Raw genomic sequence first — 24,256 nt, 5'->3', positions numbered from 1 at the left:
CATAGATCATAAAACTGCTAGAGCTATATAATTCAAATGAGTATAAAATACTGTACTGCTCGATATGATGAAGAGTTGAAGAGATAAGTAAATCCGACTAGTTCTTTAACTCGAAATTCTTGATGATGCTGACAATATATCAAACACCACAACTGAGTGGAAGAGACTTTGTCGTGTAATTTATGACAGGGATTCAAGATTTGAAGACTGATTAAACATTTTATGGAACGACAGCCCGTGAATTGTTGAATGAATGATTTTTGTTAGCGTTCAAATTTCAAATTAGCTCTCATAATCGTTGAAAACTCTCATCATAAACCGTGTTAGTTGCGGAAACCGCGTAAATAAAAACCGTGTTCATCCCGGAATCCGTGTATAAAACACCGCGCGAAAAAAAACCGAGAGATCTTAGTATACACTAACAGTGTTGAAAATTGTACAATTGTTTACATCGTCGTTTCCAAAGAAGGTTTTCAATTTTTAACACTCTGCACCAGCACCGGTTTCACGTATTAATGGGCCCGGGGTCAACGCTTATTTGTGTGTCCCTAACTAAATGAAAAACCTTTATTTTTTGCTCGGTTGGTCCCGCCAAGGGCCTCTAAAGCCGTGGGTCTGTGAACACATGCCTCCGCAGCCCCTATGTAAAAGCGGCCCTGCCATGCACCCAATAATTACGGAGCCGAATGAGAATTCGAAGATAGTTTCGTTTTATAGAATTTTTTATCATTATTTCTGATACATCCGGAATCGGAAACCAAGGGCCACTACAGCCAAAGCGATGCGTGTGGCCATCAAGTAGCAAGACCAATGTATTGAAACCCTTCTAGCACAGTTTCGCAGAGTTTTACATTCTGCGTCGTCATCTTAAATGACATTTTGACATGTTCATACCCTTTCCATCTAACAATTTCAGAACCGGAAGTCAGATTCAAATTTCATAGGAACCTATTAGACCATAGGACTTAAAAACTTGAACTTGACCAAGTTTTGAGAAATCGGCTAAGCTCTTTATGAGAAATTGAAATGATTTCCATTTTTAGAGTTTTTGACAAATATATCCAGTAGTTACGGAACCGAAAACTGTCAAAACTGTTTCATTTGGCCTCAACTAACAAAACTCATCAGCCAAAACAGGGGAACTTGCTTGAACTTGCTAGGGACATTGACCATTGGCTTTATGGAACTTTTATCCATCATTTTATTTTATCTTTATGTGCGTTTCATCGTACATGAGAATGTATCCTTCGCATTTAATTAGAACCTCATAATATATCGTTAAGGTTAATCTTTTGGCAACTAGATTCTGTTTTATTTATTTTTATTTATTTATTTATTTATTTATTTATAACTAAGATAACTAAGTCCTCACAAGTTCCTATCTCATGCCTCCCCGAGCGTCTATGATGACATTTGGTCAATAGAACGGCGTCGACTGGGTGCTATCGCCTTCTGCGTCAGTAGCAGAATGAGAGGGTGCGAAAATCAAATCTTTTGCGTTGTAAAAAGCATCATTCGAACCACATTTCGTATTTTTTTTCATGGAAAAATATTGAGAAATAAGTCGGTGAAGAGGCATTTTTGAGGACGCTTCTTAAAAATCATGATTTGCGGTGTCCACTGTATATCTCAGCGCAGACTAATCATAAGTGAACAAATCAAAGCAGCGTAGTTAGAGTGGAAGTTTTTCTAGACCCCTGTATGTATTTTTTTTAAATTTTTCGAATTTTCCGCCGTTTTGTAACTGCAAAACCTCCCCAAAGTAACAAACGACGAACAGGAAAACGTTGGGGTCTGGTTTTATATACTTAGAAAGTGTGTGCAAAATTTGAACAAAATTGGTGCAGTAGTTTTTGAATGACGATGGACACGGACTTTTAAACCCTGCTTTCGAGAGAAACGCATTTGAAGTTTTTTGTCTATAAAATCAATGGAAACAATTTATTACCCATAGGCCCATAGGCCATTTTCAATTATCATATTTTTTCTTTTCTAATTTGTTGTAATGAACCATTTCAAGAATGTTCTGTCAAGTTATTAAGTCAATCGAAGCCTGTGCGCCGAGCTCTCACTTCTTCGCATTATGAGATGAGCAAAGATTAAGGTCCATAACTTGCTGAGTTTTGTTCCGATAGGCTTGAAAATTTCACAGAAAATTCTTGAAGTGTTTTATTATAAGAAAATATAAACAAAAAAAATGATGATTTTTTTAAAGTGTTAGACCCTACCCGCCCCTTAACATAAACTGCTAATGCACTGATGAGCCAAATGCGAATCATAAAAATATGAAATTAAGAAGTGTATCGAAAATAAGCTATCCACATACATTTGTGCTGTACGCATGTATTTGTGATGGTTTTTTATGCTCAGATCACAGCATGCTGTTCGTTTGGCTGTCAGCTTTTGTTTGTTTACTTGTTTGTGCGGTTGATATTCTGCGTTTTCAAAATGTCGCGTATTGAAAAGGAAGTGAAAATTAGGGTTCTGGACTCATGGCTAAGTGAGAAGGGTATTACTATGCGAAAATTGGCGAAGCAGTTTGAAATTCATCATGCCAGTGTTAAAACCATCATTATAAGGTTTGGGGAACACTATTCTCTGGATAAGCTACCCGGAAGAGGCAGAAAACCCGTTTTTTCCAACCCGAAACTGGACCAGAAAGTAGTATCTCTAATCATGAAGAACAAATCAATGTCAATACGTGATTTGGCCAACAAAGCAGGAACGAGTGTCGGAATGATCCAGCGTATCAAGAGACGGAATCACCTAAAGACCTACAAGAAGCAGAAAATCTCGGAACAAAGTGTAGAACAGAAGAAGCGAGCAGCAACAAGGGCCCGGAAATTGTATTCGCGTCTATTACAGTGTCCGCATGCATGCGTTTTGATTGACAATGAGACTTATGTAAAGGAGGACTCAAAACCCATTCCAGGTCCACAATATTGTATTGTCGTCGTTGGGGAGGATGTGAGCGATGCGGACAGGTCGATTCAAGTGAAGAAATTCGGTCGAAAGCTGCTGGTATGGCAAGCAATATGTTCCTGTGGTTTAAAGTCAACCAAATTTTACACTACCGGAACTATACATGCAGAAATCTATCGATCTGAGTGTCTCCAGAAGATATTGCTGCCGTAGTACACCTCCACTGTTTTGGCCGGATTTAGCGTCGGCTCACTATGCCAAAACCACTCTCAATTGGCTTGCGGAAAAGGGTATAAATTTCGTTGGGAAAAATATCAATTGCCCTCAGCTTCGACCCATCGAACGTTACTGGGCAATCGTGAAGAGGGTCTTCAAAAGACTGGTAAAGCAGCTGGGAACATGCAGGAGTTCCAAAAAATTTGGGCTCATGCGTCCAAAAAATGCGATGCAACACTTGTCCGGAACTTGATGAAGAGCGATCGTTCAAAAGTTCGAAAATTCGTAAAGGAATAACCTCAATTTCATCCGGTATTCATTATGCTCAAGTTTAACCTCGTACAATAAAGGGTCAATTTTTAGTTTGAATAAAATATCGTTTTTTATCGTAATTTGAAAGAAAAATTTGTGGATAGCTTATTTTCGATACACTCCTTAGTTATGTGCCCTTAGCACAAACCGGTACCCATGTGGATCCAAAACCCCTAAGGGAACAAATATTGTTTTCTTTGTCAGACTGGGGACTTTTTGCCCGAAGTATTATTGCTTGCAGCTGGGAGGTTCCAACCCAAGTAGCATCTGTAACTTTTTCATGAAAAAAAAGTTGATGCTTTTATAATGACAGACATGACGAAATGAGTCATATTATGATGGTGACAATGAAGTCAAAATAATGTTACGAATGCACATCTCATCATACTAAGTTACAATAAGTTCCGACGTAGCTTTTCGGTAACCTAACTCTTACGACACGTTCGCATTGACTGTTTTTGGTTACCAACAGGTCACTGTAACATTTTATGACAATGAAAAAATGACACACTACCAGACAAACTAATGATTTCATATCGGTTACCGTATTCGTTGTGATTCAAAAAAGATATACAAATACATTGTCGGTTGAAGACTTCCGTACATTTTTCCGGACAATAATATTAAATCGATAAGTGGAACAAGTAAAAAATTGATTCAGTTTAAAGAAATTGGGTATAGTTAAGTCTGCGCTTATATGAAATTTTTTTGCCGGTATATTTGCACATATGCCAACTTGTTTCGTTTTGGGAAGTACATTCGCTCTACCAGAGAGAATATTTGCACGCATTGTTACGGCAGTATGTGCATGGAAAAACTTATGCAAATGGCTACCATTATGACCAGTGAATGAAATATTCATTAAATTAAAATAAATGCATTTTTATTCATTGCGTTTGGTCAACTGTTTTAACTTTGGTATATGTAAACTAATATTGATCACAAAAAAAAATATTTTAACACATTTAGACTTTTTAGCTGTAAATTTCATATGACGGAAATAAAATAAAAATTTTATTTTGTATGTCGATGTTTTAAAACCCAAAACATTGAATTCGCGCACGTTTTCAATGAGTACAATGATCAACTTGACCATAAGTATCGAATAGCACGTTGATTTTGAGTAGATATAGTGAGTTTAAACAAGATTAAATTCCAACAACAACTTGTAACATAAACTTATATTTTCTATTCCATTGTAAATTATGTGCGCACTGGATCAAATCAAATATTAGTTACTGAAAACTTGTTTGGAAACCCTCGGTAAGTCACACAAGCTCCGCCTCTTACACATTTCAGGTTACATTGCAGTTATAATGCACGTTGAAATGTCTTCAACATGTTCCATGAATTCGTTTCATACAAGTTACTGTCATTGAAGTGTAATAACGTATGCTACTTGAGAATTTTAGTATATATCCAACCAAAGCTAGGAAGAGCTCGGAGGTTATTAGAAAGATATTAAATTGTATAGAAAGGGATTTTTAATGTTTCCAGTAATAGAAGTGAAAAGTAAAACTAACTCAACTGGTCGAAGACACCGTGCTAAATTATGACGAACATATATAGAAAATCTAGACCTAGACCTAGACTTATCATATCTAAACTATTTCCCTTTTTGATACTTGCTAGAACATTTTATTAAAACCGCTTACGAAACCAAACTTATTACGAAAATATCTATTTGTTATAAATTTGTTACTGCTTGACGATCGAGTATACAAGAAACAAGAAAAAGTTCAAATTGTATGTTTGTATATTTTAACACAAATTCACATTATATCATTATTAGGACTTCAAAGGGAAAAAGTGTGGTTAGTTGGTTAGTGACGGTTAAAGGTTAACTGGACGGAATTTGAAAATAGATATTGTAGTTTAATGTTCGATGGTGTTATGAGATCTAAGATTGCGCATTGACCTTCATAGTCTAAACCAGAGCTAATAAAAGTCATTTTCATTGACTGAAAAATAGACGAAAATGACAAGAAATTACTGTCACTCTCAGCTTCGCTTGCAAACTATGAGAACGAAATCCATGTCCAGCCAATGACATAAGCGGGACAGTAGTTTCAAAATTGTGTTCTTTCTTTCATTTGCCCTTTCAGTCATTTGCAGTTTTCAGTGAAAATCCCATAGTATGCAGTGTCGATATTCAACCAAAGCTGTGAGAATTGAAAACGACAGAAAAAGGTTTCACAATAAGTTTTAACTGTTGGTGCTCGAATTTGTAGCAGTTTTGGTTTCCAAAGAAGTGTAATTACTTCGATTTGCCATATTTCAGTCACTTTTTATAGCCAAGCGTCACAGATTTTCAATACATCGATGAAAGAATGAGAATTGAAATTCTGCTGTTGCTACCTGAAGACGTTAGTTTGGTTTCGTCTTGTCACAGAGGAAAGAGTGACGTTGGCAATTATAATCTCTCATTTTTTCGATGAGAAACGAAAATGCTTCGTCTCTCTTCGTTTGTTGTGGTATCGGTCATTTACGAATGAGACAGTAATATATATATATATATATATATATATATATATATATATATATATATATATATATATATATATATATATATATATATATATATATATATATATATATATATATATATATATATATATATATATATATATATATATATATATATATATATATATATATATAGTGAAATTTCATGAGAAAAAGATATTCGACCTCTCAGAAATTCCTAATATTTGATACAATCGTTCTTCCTCGAAAAATATTGAAAATGAACATGCGAATGTACATTTAGGGTATGCCAAATTTTTTGCTAGGGCACATAACCGTTTTTATTATTTTTACGTTTCGTCTTTGACTCATCAGTGCAGAGCAGTTCAAATTGAATTGCTTAGTGCTAAACTCGGCAGTTCAATTTGAACCACTAAGCAGACGTAAAGTTTCTGCTACTTACAGAACACTTTTTGTTTTGCAACGGAGTGCAATGTCTTTTCTGACGTGCCGAACGAAAACGTGTTTTCGACTATTTCTGGCCGATGCAGGTATGGTCATTTAGGGGTTAGCCAAATTTTGTGCTAGGGCACATAACCGTTTTTATTATTTTTACGTTTCGTCTTTGACTCATCAGTGCAGAGCAGTTCAAATTGAACTGCTTAGTGCTAAACCCCTAAATGATCATACCTGCAACCCCTAAATGACCATACCTGCATCGGCCAGAAATAGTCGAAAACACGTTTTCGTTCGGCACGTCAGAAAAGACATTGCACTCCGTTGCAAAACAAAAAGTGTTCTGTAAGTAGCAGAAACTTTACGTCTGCTTAGCGGTTCAAATTGAACTGCCGAGTTTAGCACTATGCAGTTCAATTTGAACTGCTCTGCACTGATGAGTCAAAGACGAAACGTAAAAATAATAAATGCGAATGTAACCGTAGCGACGGGACTCGAACCCGTAGTTAACACTCCTAACCGGGGAAATTGTTTTACCAATTAAACTATCCTGCATATGAAAAAACAGCCATCACAGCAGTCAATTATAATCCTATTCCACGTCGAACAGTAAATCAAAACACACACGACATCACATGTCTATCATCACTTCTACCACAGATAACGGATATACAGGCTCGAACAATTTTTTTCAAAATCCTGTGAAAATTTTAAATTTGCTATACGTTGGAAACACTACTGCTATTCGCCGCGATCTTTCAAAACGTTCCTCTACTTTCCGGAACGATAACAACATCCTCCTGCCTGTTATAGAAATATTCCAACTACAACAATTTTTACACTTATCACACGATTCCCTTAAAGACAACTTTTTTTCCATGTCGCATAAATCACACGAGAATTCGATCGGAATAAATCAAAAATAAACTTGTCATTTTAACCAACAGCAAAACTTAAATCTAGCGTGAAGTGAATGTTGCACCAAAACATTGTGGCTCATGTGAAAGCGGCACCCAAATCGTGGACCTTGTGTCGATCGTGGTGACATCTGCAAGTGTTCGCCACGTTGATTGAGCAAATTTTACACACAGTTCACTGCCCATACTCGCATATCAGTCCCATATCGATTTTCGCCAATTTTGAGTTAGCTTGAGGAATGAAATCTATCCTCTTATACTCTTAGAAATTACAATTAGGGTTGAGGGTTTGTTCAGTAAAATGTTATTAAAATATCAACTCATATCTGTCCCATATGCAAAGTACCCGCATATCAGTCCCATTCAGTGCAAATTTCAATAATTTCATTTGTTGCTATATTGGAATAGCACAGGTGTATTACCGATATTTCATGTAATAACACCATGATTTAGCATTAGGTGGCACAATTAATCAAAAAATTCGGAAATAAAATTTTGATCGTCTTTTTCTCGACATGTTAATTTTTCATATGGGACTGATATGCAAGTATGGGCAATTCATATGTAAACCTGTATATCTGTTATCTGTGCTTCTGCTTTGCATCCAACGCTGGTTTGAGATTTTGTTTTTGCTTCTTGTTTTTTTTCAATTTGCCGTTAGGGTGACTATTTTCATGTCAGGGTGGATCAAAAAATCGATTTTATCCGATGTTTCGGAAATCTGTTTTTTTAGAAATTTATAACTTGGTAACTACTGAATCGATGTTTTCAATATTCGGATATTTTGTTAAGAAATGTCAATAGTTTCTGGTAAAAATGTGTAGATAGATAAAGTTAGACTTTTGTACGTAAATAGTTTAAGATTTAAAATTTCATGGTTTGTGAATATAGGGTGCAACACAACATATCATAAAATTAGTGAAAGGAAACTTTTCGTTTTTGAGTTATAATATTTTGAAAATTTGAAGCCATGCATTTATCGACCGAATTTCGAATTCAAAAAAAATTTATTCAAAAACGGAATTTTTTTTTTTGGCTAATGTTTTGACATGTTAAATGTCAAAATTTTTAAAACAAGAAATGAATACATGCAGCGCCCCCTATCCACAATCCGTGAAAACCGTTGAAAACTTATACACTTAGCGTTTTCAAACACAAAAATCAAACTTTTTTTCAAGTCCCATATTTTTTCTGATAAATATAAGTGGTTTTGCAAAACATATCCAAAAATTGAAAAAAATTCAAAAGTTTATATTGTTTGGTAGTTAATTGTTTGACCTAAAATTTTCAAATAATTGTGATTCAAATACCAAAAATGTAAATGTTGTCTAGAAAGGTTGATATTTTCAAAAAAAAAATTATGAAAACATGTCTACAAACCATGAAAATCGCTAAAACCGTATACACTCGACGTTGTCAACCACAAAACTCTGACTTTATCTATCTACACATTTTTGCATACCATAAGAGACCGCCCGTGTGTTGCTAGTCCGTTATTGATCAGAACCTATTAAGCTTGTAAAATGTTTTTCTGGAACAACTTGCTTGGGAATATCACGTAGTTTCATATTGTGTATACTGCATTGGTCCCTGCGTGCTGATCAATACCAAAGCCGTCCACGTCTGAATACAAATCTACTTAGGCAGGAAGGTTTGTTAGTTAAATGCATGTTGCTACTAGAAACCGATGGAATCCTCATGCAACACAGGAAGGGGTTGTTTGTTAGTAAATTTTCAAATAATATTATCATGTGTTCATTGCTTTGGGTAGCCGGCTAACGAGAACTCGTTTCAATTTTATCGCGTTTTGTTTTAATATGTGCTTTTTAATTATATGACATTTCTTTCGAAATTCGTAAAACTCCGAACAGACAAAATGTTCGGGAGCTCAAAACATATCAAATAATTGGAGTTAATAAGAATTCTCTCATTTGGGAGCGTTAAAATGCAAATGAATATTAAAAATCATTTAGGTTTAGCTTCTTTGAAAAAATGCATTGAAGCTCTAAGACCTATTAGCTGATTGATAAAATATTTTTCATACTTTTTCTTAGGGAACGTCAGTGAGCATATGAAGTTCTAAGCTTTTATACCTACGAATGAGAATTGTTTTGGATAGTTACACACAGTCGACACAGTTTGGGATAGACAAATTGAAAACTTATTTTCTAGATGGCACCAATAAGCCACGAAAGTATTATTATGAATTAGCTTTAGGTTTTGCAACCTGAGACATTAAATGTAGTTTCGTAAACAATGGATTGTTCCATACTGTTGAATATAATGTTGTGGGTATTTTCAGAATAGGTTTGACGAGTAGATGTTTTGTACTTTTGCTTTCCTCGTATAGAAAAATTTTGCAATCACTGTAGAAACCGAATTGTATATGATTTTTATATTGAAAGATCTTTCAATTCCACGAACAATTAATTCAAATTCATATTAAATTTCAATTAAAAAATATACGATATAAAGAAGAGCTAATTATTTAGAAGTAAATTGAAGAACTAAAAATAAGAAGAATTTCAAATGTATTTCTCATATCAAGTTTCTGAAGAAGGTACTTCCGTGGTTGACGATCAGCGAGATGGGAATGCCCAAGCCGATATTCGTCCTCGAAAGAGAATGAGGTCTTTTGGCCGGATCTGGTGAAAGCCCTATTACACCAAGAGATTGCCAAAGGAGATGAACTAGCTTCAGATAAACGAGGTACCGATGATTACCAGTCTATCCAATGTCCTCGAGATGTGTGGTTCTACACCAATAATCTCGTGACCAAAAATAAGAATAAATCGTTGATCACAGGTATGGTTCCCATCTACTACCACAGGATGTCGAAGCATTTTTGTAAATCGCAACATAGGATTGAAGGAATAATTGTTTCATTGAAATTTATGGACTTTATGAAATGAGTCCTATTTTAATGTATTCATCAAGTTGTTACTTTTAATATGACCATTGTTGGAATTTCACAAACCTTTGCTTCGAAAGCATTTTTTTCCAAAAGCTTAAAATTTGATGAGCTTAAATCAAATTAAGATTTAAATCTGATGTTGGTATCATAATCAGATTTCGATTTGTTCTCGTTTTGATATTTAATTTTGCTCGAGTAGTTAAAGTGTAGCGACGAGACAGTGAAATAGTAGAAATTAAAAAGTGTAATTTTGAACATATTCTTCAAATTTCTCTAGCTAAAATTTTGAAGCCGTACATTAAAAGTCCCGGGTTGACGCATAGGACATTGGTCTTACAAACCAGTTGTCGTATGTTCGAGCCTCGATCTGGAAGTATTCTTAGTGTCAGTAGGATCGTAGCACTAGCCATACAATAATTCTGTTCGCTATGAATCGGTTACGGAGTCTGTTGAAACTGATGGTCACATTCAACAAAAGGAATGTAATACCAAGGCTTTGATATAAAGATTGAATTCGCCTACAATTAAAACAGATATCAATATTAATGTATGTACAACTTTTTCGCCATTTCGTAATAGTTGGGCTTTGAATAAAGTATAATAGAGTGGTGCCTAGAAGCAAAAGGAACTTAATTGCTTGGCTATGTTGTGGTTTTTAGTATTGGAAATATAGCAATACAATATTCAATATAGTGTTCTATACATGTTTATAACTAATTCAATTTCAACTGTTGCCAACTACAATCACTGGAAGACTAAAATTTCATATCACTCAATTAAAATCAGAAATATACGAAAACTGAAATGAAACATTCAATCAATCTCACAAAAGTAAAATTCTGGATCATCAAACGAACAAAATTTTTCATAATAGTTCAGTTTCAAATATTGATAATATTTACCTTCCATTCACGAATTAACATACATTGGGGTCTCTTTTTACGCGGTTTTTTAATGCGGTTTCTTTTTACGCGGCTTTATTTACGCGGTTTTCCGAAGTTACGCGGATTTCCGAAGTTACGCGGTTTTTTTACCCGGATTTCCGAGGTTACGCGGTTTATTTTTTACACTGATTTCCAATAATTTGCGATTTTTTTTTCGCGGATTAACGAAGATGCGCAGTTATTTTTTGCGTGCTTTTTTATGCGATCCATATCTCCACGTTAAGAAGACCTCAGTTACGGGTAACGGTAACCCCATTATGCTGTTTCTGTTCTAAGCATTGGTTCAATGGGTTTAAATCCAATGGTTGAAAACTGAGCTTCCCTAACAAAGATCTTTCGAATTGTTTGGATTCGACTTGTTAATATGTTTTACTTTGATTAGTAAAATTATACACGTATTGAATACGTGTGGAATAATATTAGCGTACGTGTACTGAACTGTGCCGGCTCTGAACTGGACCGAAGGGGTATAAAAAAACCCTTCCGGCACGGTTTAGTTTCGGCACGCCCTGTGCATAGACGGCAATATACTTTCATTTGTTTCAATGCGTTTCACAGTACCAATATGAAACGTCTTAAAAAAGAATGATTGATTCTTTTTAGATTCCACTATGAAAAAACTGTTTTGTAATGACACAATCTGAATAGTGACCAAACAAATCGCAAACTTTGAACTACATATTTTAGAGATTGTGGACATTGCATGGCCGCTTTCACAGAGTGGCAGCGGGGGCACGTGCCCCGGAGGCCACGGTCTTAGGTGGCACTTGATGGGACTCAGCGAGTAAAAAAAGGTCCGTCTGTTCCGTCTGTTCGGGGCACCCAAATAAATCTTGCCCCCGGCCCCATTAACACTCCTAATACCAAACCTAAAAAAGTTACGCGGAGCACCAAGCTTAAAAAAAGTTGGAACGGTAACTTTGAGCTATCATAGCTCAGTTGTTACTTGACCAATTTCGATAAATTTTACACCCTCGAATTTTGTGAAGTTTGTAGATTATTTTAAATATATCATTATTGACGATCGTTTAGGAGAAACTAATGAAAATCTGATTTTTCCCGTTCAATTTTTTTTCAAGTTAAAAATGTGCCCTATCTGCATTCATGCCGCACCTGCATCGCGAACCGGATATTGAGAACCTCAAATTTACCGAGTCATAACTTTTTTATTAGTCAACCGATCTTCAAAATTTGTTCACCATTGGAAAGGTACTTGTTCACCATTGGAAAGGTACTTGTTCACCATTGGAAAGGTACTTCCAGGAATAAAATGCACTGAAAAAAACTAAAAATAGGGTTGTCTACCCAAAGTTATAATGAAAACTGTAGATAGATGACCTAAGAAAAGATGAGACTTTTTACAATGATCGTAAATATATCGAAATTCAAAGCGATGACCTATATATTTTTACACATCATTCGATTGCTAGTGATACCAACTACAATTTTCGCTCAACTACCATTCCTGCACAATCAAAAGAAAACATTAAGAAATCGATGAATTTATAAATATATATGAATTTTTCATTTTTTTTCCCATGTTTGTATATAACTCAAAAATTAAAGCGATGACATGTACATTTTTTTTATTCAAAATATTGGAATCATTACCAGAAACAATGTAATGATGATCAAAATTATATGTCCGTTCAAAGAAGCTCAAGAAATTTGGTACAAATACAGACAATTTCTATTATTGGAAAAATTTTGCCAAACAAAATCAAATCAAAACTTTTAAATTTTATGACATATTTTTTTTTATTATTTCAGTTGGAAATTTATTATAAACAAAATTTACAAAAAAAAACTGATGCTTGGATTTCACTGAAAGTTTTAAAAATTTTAGTAAATAACCTAAAATTCTAAAAATAGTTATATTTTTGTATTGGAAAACGATCTAAACAGTTTTTATGCACAACCCAAACGCAATTGATAACTACTAAAATTCTGATTTTGTTGTAGGTTTGCCGTATAATCTCAAAAAATAGGTAAAAGATCGGAAATTTTAAAATTTCCGAGTTGAATTGCATTGCACAGTGGTCCGGATCCACAATTTAGGGGGACAAAAACATCTGTGGCTTAACCTTATACTTTAGTGCTATGACGTCTTCAAAACAAATGATCAGTGCAGATAAGCCATACGTCGATGTACATGGTATTAGGGTGGCTCTTATTATTAAGGTGATCCAAAACTTATTTTCCGGATGTATTGAGATAGAGGACTGCATTCTTCGGTAAAATTGTAGATAAACTTATATCGAGCAGCTTTGCTGAGGACACAATAGTAGTATCTGCAACGGTTTTAGTGTTACAGCTATTTTTGAAGAGCAACTTAGGGTGTTCCTCAAAAAATCAGATTTTCTGCTCTAGCATTAATCTTTTTCTCTTTTCGTATAGGTATCTTTGAACATCTTTTAGAGTTTGTTAAAACCAAGTTTTTAATGACTGGCGTATTCAGGTAGCATTTTCTGAACCGAAGTTATGAGCAAAACTAGTTCAAAAACAGGTTATTTTTAAACTGCTATATCTAACATTGAGGCAAACGAAAAAAATCCGTTTCTCGTATTTGACAGAAAATATGTTCGAGCATGTTTAAAAGAAAGGCGGAGGAGATATTTTTTTAATTTTTTTTTAAAATATGTTCAAACATTGGGTTTTTTCATTGAAAAATATTCGTATCATGTAAGTCATTTATTAGCTATATATGAAAATAAGGTCTTTTTGTCTTCTAAAGTGTCAAATTAATTCAAGTGCATATTCGGGAAGAAATCATCCTGCATTCTTCGGGGAATGCAGAATGGTGTCGCTTTTGTAAAATCTCTAAGGCCTCTCGGTGGTTGGAGGTTTTATCAACCGCATTTTGGCACCTGCAGATCGTTCAGCATCCTTTCGGGGATGCAGGACGATTTATTTCTTTATGTTTTGTGCTGTTTTCCCACCTCACCCAATTCCCAATTCCCTTCCATGTTCCTTTTATCCTTCTCTTCCCATCAGGAAGTTAATGAGAAGCTAGGAGAACATGCCACTTGAGCCAATTAGTTCTGATAACATAGGTGTAGGGTTTCATTCAGTAAAAAGCATTCAAACGAAGAGGTTGTTTTTCGAGACGAAGACAACTGTAAGCTGCAAATAGATTGGTGCTAATCGCAAAGGCTGCTGCAAAGCCAATATTCGGGGCGATTCCAGTTTCATAAGTACCTGAAATAGTGGAACTCACTTCAACTGACCTAACCGATTTGAGAACTGTTTCATTTTGTAGGTTACACTAGTTCATGCACTAACTCTCATGTTTTTCAAAAATCAAACAAAACTGTTTGAAGAATACATTGTTTATATGAGAATAAGAGAGATATGAGAAAGGCATCATTACTCAACTAGGTGGATAAAAACAAGTTTTACTTAATTTCGTGTAATTTTTTGTGCTAAATTCGGAATTCTACTTTTTCTGAACTGTTTACTAATAGAAAATTCAAATAATTTTAGAATTCTATACATTCCGAAATAATTCTAAGTTTGCGATATTTAAATTTTAATATTCTATAGATTATAATTGATGTCGTTTAGGATAGCGGAAAATTTAAGATATATGTTTTTGTTTTTAATTGCTCGTAAAACAAAAATCTAGCAAAATTTTTTTTTTAATTTTGGTTGGTTCCTTTTATCATGGGAATTTATATAATTTTACGTTCTATTTCTTATTGTAGAAAGTCATTGAAATATTTTTTGTGTTTTCGCAATATTTATTTTATTAATAAAAAAGAAATTCTACATCTCTTTGAAACAGATGAATTCAACACGGTTTCCAATATTTTCACTTTTATTTGCAGAAACGTTGGAACGCAATATATATCAAAAATTTTGAAATTTACGATCTTCTTCCGATTTTTTGAGAATCTACGGCAAACCTAAAACAAAATCAAAATTTTAGTGGTTATCAATTGCGTTTGGGTTGTGCATAAAAATTGTTTAGATCTTTTGTTAAGTACAAAAACATAACTATTTTTAGAGTTTTAGGTTATTTAATAAATTTTTTTAAAATTTTCAGTGAAATCCAAGTTTCAGTTTTTTTTGTAAATTTTATTCATAATAAATTTCTAACTAAAATTATAAAAAAATATATGTCATAAAATTTAAAAGTTCTGATTTGAATTTGTTTGGCAAAATTTTCCAAATAATAAAAATTCTCTGTATTTGTACCAAATTTTTTGAGATTCTTAGAACAGACATATAATTTTGATCATCATTACATTGTTTCTGGTAATGATTCCAATATTTTGAATAAAAAAAATGTACATGTCATCGCTTTAATTTTTGAGTTATATACAAACATGTGAAAAAAAAAATGAAAAATTCATATATATTTATAAAATCATCGATTTCTTAATGTTTTCTTTTGATTGTGCAGGAATGGTAGTTGAGCGAAAATTGTAGCTGGTATCACTAGCAATCGAATGATGTGTTATTTCTGGATTTTGTATTTTCCAATGGTTAAAAAATTTTAAAGATCGGTAGGCTAACAACAAAGTTATGACTCGGTAAAGTTCAAGTATTCAATATTTTCTATGCGACGTTTATGCCAAAGGAAAGAAAATTGCAAAGCAGATAGGGCATATAAGGCGCGTGAAAAAATCTTGCAACTGGAAAATAAAATTTTCATTGGTTTTTCTTTACCAATCATCTCCTTCAAAGTTTTTGAATCAATCTACGAACTTCACAAAATTCGAGAGTGTTAAATTTATTGAGATTCGTTAAAAAACAGCTGAGCTATGACAGCTCAAAGTTACCGTTCCAACTTTTTTTGAGGCTTGGTATTTGGAGTGTTAATACGTAAAAGTGAGGCTGGGACAGTGAGTATCTTTATATAAGTTATTAGTGGGAAATTAATGAAAACGTTCATGATCGCTTCTCAACAATCGGAAAAGAAAATAAACTGCAGCCTTTTGTAAAATCCACCAAGAATTGATATATTTTTATTTGTATGACTGATAAGATGTATTTGCATTTTCATACAAAACAATCTTTTCGGTTCATCTTACAACAACTTGTTCGAAAAAGCTCTGAATCTCTGAATCTCTGGAAAAAATACACCATGAAAGAGTGTCTAATTAACATTGAAGCAGCACTAACGGAAATGAGGAAGTCTACACTCAATGCTTGCTGGCGTCCACTTTGACCCGACTGTGTTATTTTTCCAAAACTACAATCGGATAATGCAGTTTCAGAAATCCTGTTGTGGGCTCACGCATTGGCAGGTGAAGGTTTTGAGGACATGTCCAGTAAAGATATCGACGAACTTTTAAAGGAGTCCGTTATAGAAAACGAAGAGTTATTGGACAGCCTCAATGATACAATTGACCCAGCGATCGATGATAGCCAAGAAATAAGTGCGACAAAAATTAAGCAAGGGTTAGATTTGGCGGATAAGCTAACGGAGCATTTTTTGAAATGTGACCCTAATATACAACGCGCTATTTCCTTTAAAAATGATCTTAATTATTGTATGGTCGGGTACAAAGAATTGGAATCAAATTTATTGAAAAAAAAAATGCAAGAAAACATTGGTCCTGAAGTTTCCAGTGATGTTACAATCCATACAAATAAGCATAAATTTGTAATTTACGATAGTGATTAATTTTTTCATCTTTTGTTTTTTTTAATTTGTTATTGTTGTATGCTATATTTGAACTCAACTATTGTATGAATTTTGAAAGTCGAATAAATAAATTTGAAAAATCGAATAGACAGCAGGATATATTGTTTTATTACCAATACAACTTCCATTTATTCTGTGATTTTGAGAAAATCGTAAAAAATTTAAACTTATAAATTTGTATGAGAAAAAAACATGAAAAAATATTCCAAACCTATTTAATGGCTCTCTATAAGGTTTTACGTGGGTTTCTGAAGTTAAGCGGTCTCAAATTTCCAAAGTCAAAGTCCCAAAGTCGATTTTCACACCAGATCTGGTTTGATGCATTACTAAGACAGTTTGCATTAAAAAAATCCATTTTGCGGTTTTTTTCTACGCGGATATCCGACGTTACGCGGTCTCAAAGTCTCAAGTCTCAAAGTCGATTTTTTCAAAAAAAAATTTTTCTAAGATATCTGCATCAAAAAAAAAAAATTCCTTAAGTTTTGCGGTTTTTTTAGGCGGATTTCCGAAGATACGCGAATTACCCAAGCTACGCGGTTTTTTTTGCGCGGTTTTTTTATGCAGTACGTATCCCCGCGGAAAAAGAGACCTCAGTGTAGTAATTTTTTTTGTTTTAATTATAGTAGCTTCAACCTTAAGGTCATTCGCCTCTTCGGGTCAGAAAAGTTTTCTGTCCCTATATGCGGGGTTGGGAATCGAACTGGTGGGCTGCGTGAAAGCCATCGATTATCCCATCACGCTATACCGGTCCCTGGTCCTATAGTATAATTTCTTTGGTTCAGCGTCTTAGTAGAACGCTTCATAAAGTAAAATCCTCTCTTTTATTCACTCTATTATCAATATTATAATAGTAGAAAAAAATTGTGGATTTTAGCTACAGCAATTACGAAAAACAAATTAAAACTTGGAATTAACCAATTTATACCACTGCTAATGATTACAAAGAATTGGTTTGAGGCGGGGGCCGTACGACCTACAATTTTCTACATATTCTATAAAAGGTTCTAACAAACTTTACAATATATAACATCTAAAATATAACCTATCTTCGTGACAGATAAAGCGTCACTTGTAATTAAGCTGCCTCACTAAAACTATGGAAGAGATGCCGCATATTCAATATGTAACGCGTGACGTAAAATGCGTCAAATATTTAAAAAATTGTTTAAGTAATGTTTTGTTTCTTATCTGCATGCAAAATGCCTACTCAATACAAAAGGAATGCTAGAGTAGTGCGAAATCTGTGGTCAACTCGATAATTTAGAATCAGCCATGAAATGTGTCAAAGAAGGACAGTAGACATTTTTAATTTTTCTTCTTCTCATTTTCCGTTCCTATATTCTGTGAAAATGATTAACGAATAATAAAAATGAATTCACAGCCACTTTTTCCAAAATGAACGAATACGCCCTTTTTGACTAATCCACCTCAAATTAATTCACAGCACGTGGCATCACTCGTAAAGCGACATCTCTTAAACAAAAATATATGCCTCCGAACAAAAACATATGATTACTAAGTGATGTTTGTACTATTTTTTTAAAATAATCACAATAACCATACCTTAGTGCCTGTTCATTTTATCACAATTTGAAGAAAGGTTCGGTTTCTATCCCCCACTTTACCCTACTGCTCGAGGCTATATGGAATTTTTTTATACTCGTCGTATAAATTGAGTTTTTCAGAATTTTGTGAAATAGCTTGAGTAGGACTGATCGTTCAATAATTATTTCCATACAGGCCCGTACCCAAGATTTCGTTCCGGGACGGGTCCAAAGATTAAAAATAATGTTACTGAAGATTGCTTATGTACCAAATTTTCGGTGTGCCTTTTACGGGTGGTTTTAACAGACACTTCAAATTTTTCCATTGAAACTGTTATTGTATTACATTTCTATACGTTTACTGTCTTGTTATTTCTGTAACACATGTCTGAGATCTTCTAAATAATTATATATCTGTTTTTGATTTCGGGAGGGGCCTGGGTACGTGACTGATTCCATAAGTTGAATTATATAAATTGCATTAACAAAAAATAGATTATTTCTGATGTTCCCAAAAGCTTTTCGTCAAAAATATTTTTAAACACTCCAAATCTGATGTGTATATATCAGAGTATTAATTTTCTCCCGTTGTACTCTTTCCAGTGCTTGATTTCCGACGGTGTTGTTCGAAGTTGATGCGTTATGGATAATTTTATGATGGAATGAATTTGGGTTATTACATCAATAGTCGTCTCATTAGTAGAGTCGCTATGTTTTTTTAAATATTATTCGATTTTCAATCATCGAGTTGTGATAAAAATGAATACCTCATCTGCGCTTCGGCTCCAAGAAGCAATAGCGCAGAAAAAAATTATTCGATAATTGTGTAACACTGCTATTATAGCGACACGAAAAAACTCAAAGCGAATGCACCTACATATTTCCACTTTCCAATCTTGGACCAGTGGAGCTGAGAAAAATAAGGGTACATTTTTCGTTGTTTCATTATGGTTGTATTGGTGTACCAATGACAAACCTAGATAATCGTCATTGAAGCAGTCACGTCAAACAAAATGTCTTCGGTCTGACAAAGAAAACAAACCATTTCTTTTTCGAAATTTCGATTTCATTCACAAACAAAAAACCTATTTTAATCCACCTAGTGGTGTAATGATGCCTTTTTCATAACAATCATACTATCATATATAATACTGTGGTATTCCTCAAAATAATTTTCTTCGATTCTTAAAAGAATAATTGAAATCGGTCTATTTGACTGTCCACTGATAAAAACTATCAATTGGAGAAGATTTGAGGTCGATTTAGAAAAGTTTTCACGGATTTTCGCCCTTTTCAGTGATGGTATAAAATTTTTAACACACTTTACCCTATATTTTCGGATCCGGAAGTCGGATCTGAATGAAATTCAGGAATTACGTATGGGACCAAAGAACCTATGTTTGTGCAAATCGGTCGCTCCATCTATGAAAAAATTTAGAACACATATTTTCATTTTTCTGAACATTTTACCCCATAACTCCGGAACCGGAAGTCGGATCCAAACAATATTCAGGAATTTTGTATGGGACCAGGTCTTTTCATTTGAATCTAAGTTTGTGAAAATCGGTTCAGCAATCTCCGAAAATGTTAGTGCATAAAACGTTACATACACACATACGCACATACACACACACACGCCCGCGGCGCTTTAAAAAATGCATGATATAAATCATTTGCTTAATACAGACAAAACGATTTGACTTTCAAGTAACTTAAACTTACGAGGTCTGTTCAAAAAGTTCCCGGAATTTTTTAATTGCGCGCGTCTGGAGTGTCCGGTGGTCAAATTTTTTTTTATTGTGTTGGTACATATGTCCCTAATGTATGGTGAAATTTTCAGCTGTATTCATTGTTTACATTCTGTCTTGTAGCGACTGGTGTAGACGTGTTTTTTTGAGCTCGGCGATTTTTGTTAGTTTAAACAATGGAAGAATTGAAGAGACAAAGAATTTGTATTAAATTTTGCGTGAAAAATGAAATAAAGTGTAACCAAGTGTGCGAAATGTTACAGAGAGCCTACGGTGAGTCTGCTATGTTTACGTGTGGTATAAGCGTTTCCAAGATGGCCGCGAAGACGTTGAAGACGAAGAACGCTCCGGTCGACCCAGCACGTCAATAATCGATGAAAATGTGGGAAAAGTGGAAAAAATGATTATGGATGATCGCCGAATCACTATTAGAGAAGTTGCTGATGAAGTTGGCATATCAGTTGGCTCATTATATTTTTTCAAATGTTTTGGGCATGAAACGAGTGGCAGCAAAATTCGTTCCAAAACTGCTGAATTTTGATCAAAAAAACAAACGCAATTTGGCTAAAAACAAGACTTTAATCATGCCCCAACCTCCTTATTCGCCATATATCGCTCCGTGTGATTTTTTCCTGTTCCCAAAGTTGAAGATACCCATGAAAGGACAGCGTTTTTCATCGATTGAAGAGATAAAGGCAGAATCGCTGAGAGTGCTGCAGAGCATTACAAAAAGTGACTATCAGGGGTGTTTCGAAGACTGGAAAAAACGCTGGCATAAGTGTATTATATCTAGAGGGGATTACTTTGAAGGGGACCATATAGATGTGGACGAATAAATAAATATTTTTTTAGAAAAATGAGAATTCCGGGTACTTTTTGAACAGACCTCGTATAGTATTTTGATAAATGCGGGAATTCAAAGTTTGTCAAACAGCAAATGTTTTAACTCGGAATCACTCCATCAGATGTAGTTAGTGTGCTTGAATACACATTTCAATTTTCAGAATTATGCTCTTATCAAAAAACTAAAAGATATAGAGCGGTTTTGTTTTGTTGGAAAGTTGTCAGGAATGTCAGTGTATACATTATGAAAACCATGTTAGTTGATGAATTTGCAATTTGACGATAGAATATTTATTATGTGATTATTGATCAGTTTTTCAATAAATTGATTAGGCTATCGACATCTGTTCCGAAAGCACCGGAAATAGTGGTCATATATACCAAAATGGATCTCACTCACTTTTCTCAGCGATGGTTTGACCGATTTCCACAATCTTAGATTCAAATGAAAGGTCTTCCGGTCCCATACGGAATTCCTGAATTTCATCCTGATCCGACTTCCGATTCCGGAGTTGTAGGGTAAAGTGTGTTCAATATTGTACATCGTCACTTAAACAGGCGGAACAAAAACCGTTAAAAATTTTGTAAACTGGACTCAAAATCGTTATTCCCAATCTTAGGGTCAAAAGAAAGGTCTTATGTTCTTACTAAAAATTACTGCATATTTTCGGATACAACAAACGTTTAAATCGTCATTCAGAGGGCGATGGAAAAATTGTATAAAATCTTCAAAATTTGAGTAAAAACTAGTTGAGTTTGTACGTTGTGTTAGATGGTGGCCGTACGAACCGACTTCGATTATACTGGTTCTCGGGTTCCGGTGCCGGAAGTGCATATAACACATGGATCAATAAGTCCCGAGACTAACAATGGAAACAACATTTTTTTTGCAAAAAATTTTTTTTAATTCATCAACATAATCACCTTTTAGGGTGATACAATGGTTCCAACGTTTTTCCAATTTTTCAATACCATGTTTATAAAAAAATTTATCTTTCGCTTCAAAATAAGCTTCAGTTTCAGCGATGACCTCCTCATTTGAGCCAAATCTTTTTCCCTGGAGCATTTTTTTAAGATCAGCAAAGAGCCAGTAGTCACTGGGGGCTAAATCTGGCGAGTATGGGGGGCTGGGAAAGCAGATCAAAGGCCAATTCGTTCAATTTTGCCATTGTTTTCATCGACTTGTGGCAGGGTGCATTGTCTTGATGAAAAAGGTTTTTTTTCTCTGCATGTGCGGTCGTTTTTTGCGATTTTCACCTTCAAACGCATCAGTAAGTCAATATAATAATCACTGTTGATCGATTTACCTTTTTCGAGGTAGTAAATGAAAATCACGCCATGCGTATCCCAAAAAACTGACGCCATGACTTTGCCAGCTGACTGCTGCGTTTTCGGACGCTTCGGACGGCTTTCGCCAGCTGTGCGCCACTCAGATGACTGCCGCTTCGACTCTGGAGTGTAGTGATGTATCCATGTTTCGTCCATGGTCACGTAACGACGCAAGAAATCTTTTTTGTTGCGAGTAAAAGCGATAAACTGCTTTCTGAATCATCGACTCGTTGCTGTTTTTGTTCCATCGAAAGCAATCGCGGCACCCACTTGGAAAAAAACCTTTTTCATGCTCAATTTTTCATGAAGGATAGTAAATACACTTCCATATGATATCTGTGTCATCTCAGCAATCTCACGGAGCTTCACTTTACGATCTTTCATTATAATTTTTGTCACTCCACTCACATTTTCCGGTGTAACGGCTTCCACAGGTCTACCCGAGCGTTCCGCGTCATTTGTGTCGGTACGACCACGTTTAGACTCGGCGAACCACCGACAAATCGTTGCTTTTGATGGACAAGAGTCCGGATAACATTTTTCAATCCATTGTTTCGCTTGCACGGTGTTTTTACCCATTAAAAAACAATGTTATTTCAAAACAGGAAACTTTTTTTCATTTTTTAAACAAACTACAAAACGACTTTACTCCAACCTCGATAACTCAGCTGTTTCTGGTCGGATCGACTTAAAATTTTGACCCGTTTCAAGCAAAGGTTAGTACTCTAGAAAGACGTGGTTACTGGTTTACTACGAGCGCCATCTCTGCTTTAGTCTCGGGACTTATTGATCCATGTGTTAATAGTGAACCCACTTTGTTTTTTTTAAGGATGACCTACGCGAGCAAAGCACTATTTTCTTCTGTATGTTATACTAGTTAATGCACAAGCAATCCCTTGGTTTCTTTCAAAAATCGAATAGAAATTTTTTGAATAGAATACCACAATATTATACATGAGAAAGGCCTCATTACTCCACAAGGTGGATTAAAACAGGTTTTTTTTAATTTTATTTTATAGCGATCGCCGATTACTCAACTTTCCTTGAAAACAAATAAATTGTGTATAGTATAAAACCGCACTGTCTTCGGAGAGTTTGTTGTGTTTGTGGAGACTAAAAGTGATATTTTAATTGAAATTAGTTGAGAACTGTCTCACTAGAACCGCAAGGAAAAAAGCATGAAACAAACAAAGTTTACTCTTTGTAGTCTCCTTAGGAGAGATTCCTACATTTTTCCAGCAATCAGAAGCGTTATAAATTTATCGATTTGCACTTTTTATCCGTTCGCCTAAATGTCTCTAAGGCCGTTTGCGTTGCCGATTATGTTACAATCTCGGGCTGATTAACGTGACTTGTTCAAAAGACTGAATTTAGACATTCACTCTCGTTATCTTCAATCTCATCCATTCCTGAAAATTCAACCAGCATTTCACGGCTTTTTTAAAAATGTATCGTCTATTTATTCATTGTTCCCAACTCACTGCCTTTCTAGTTCTTAAGTGATAGGCTCAGTTATAGGAGCTATCGTAATCATTTTTAGCTATCCTTATTCGTTGAAATGAAAGATGAAGAGATTTGTTGCCTGATGATAAGCGAAAGCGAATTTTCGCTTCACTGGGATTTTTCCATCTCAATAAAAAATAAAAATTTAAATTTAATTTAATCAAACAAGCAATGTATGTCACGATTTCTGTACTCAACATTATATAACAGATCGGCTGAAAAGTTCGTATCGTTTCTATGAGAGGGCGCCACTAGAATTTAATCCATACCATTTTCAGTTAGTACCAACCTTCAAAAGATACGTGTATAAATTTGACAGCTGTCTGATTATTAGTTTGTGAGATATTGCATTTTGAGTGAAGCTACTTTTGTTATTGTGAAAAAAATGGAAAAAAGGAATTTCGTGTGTTGATGAAACACTACTTTTTGATGAAAAAAAGTACCGCCGATACCAAAAATGGCTTGATGAGTGTTATCCAGACTCTGCAC

General features: G+C 34.6%; 1 protein-coding gene across 1 annotated transcript in view; it reads left to right on the top strand.

Annotated features, from left to right (window-relative positions):
- The window catches only part of LOC131432836 (titin homolog), a 173,984-nt gene that overhangs the window by 35,379 nt on the left and 114,349 nt on the right, over positions 1 to 24,256 (top strand). The gene's annotated exons all lie outside the window — the stretch shown is intronic.

The sequence above is a fragment of the Malaya genurostris genome, chromosome 2 (genome assembly GCF_030247185.1).
Source record: "Malaya genurostris strain Urasoe2022 chromosome 2, Malgen_1.1, whole genome shotgun sequence".
NCBI lineage: Eukaryota > Metazoa > Arthropoda > Insecta > Diptera > Culicidae > Malaya > Malaya genurostris.
The sequence above is the reverse complement of the archived record's forward strand: the minus strand, read 5'-3'. Positions and strand labels throughout refer to the sequence as shown.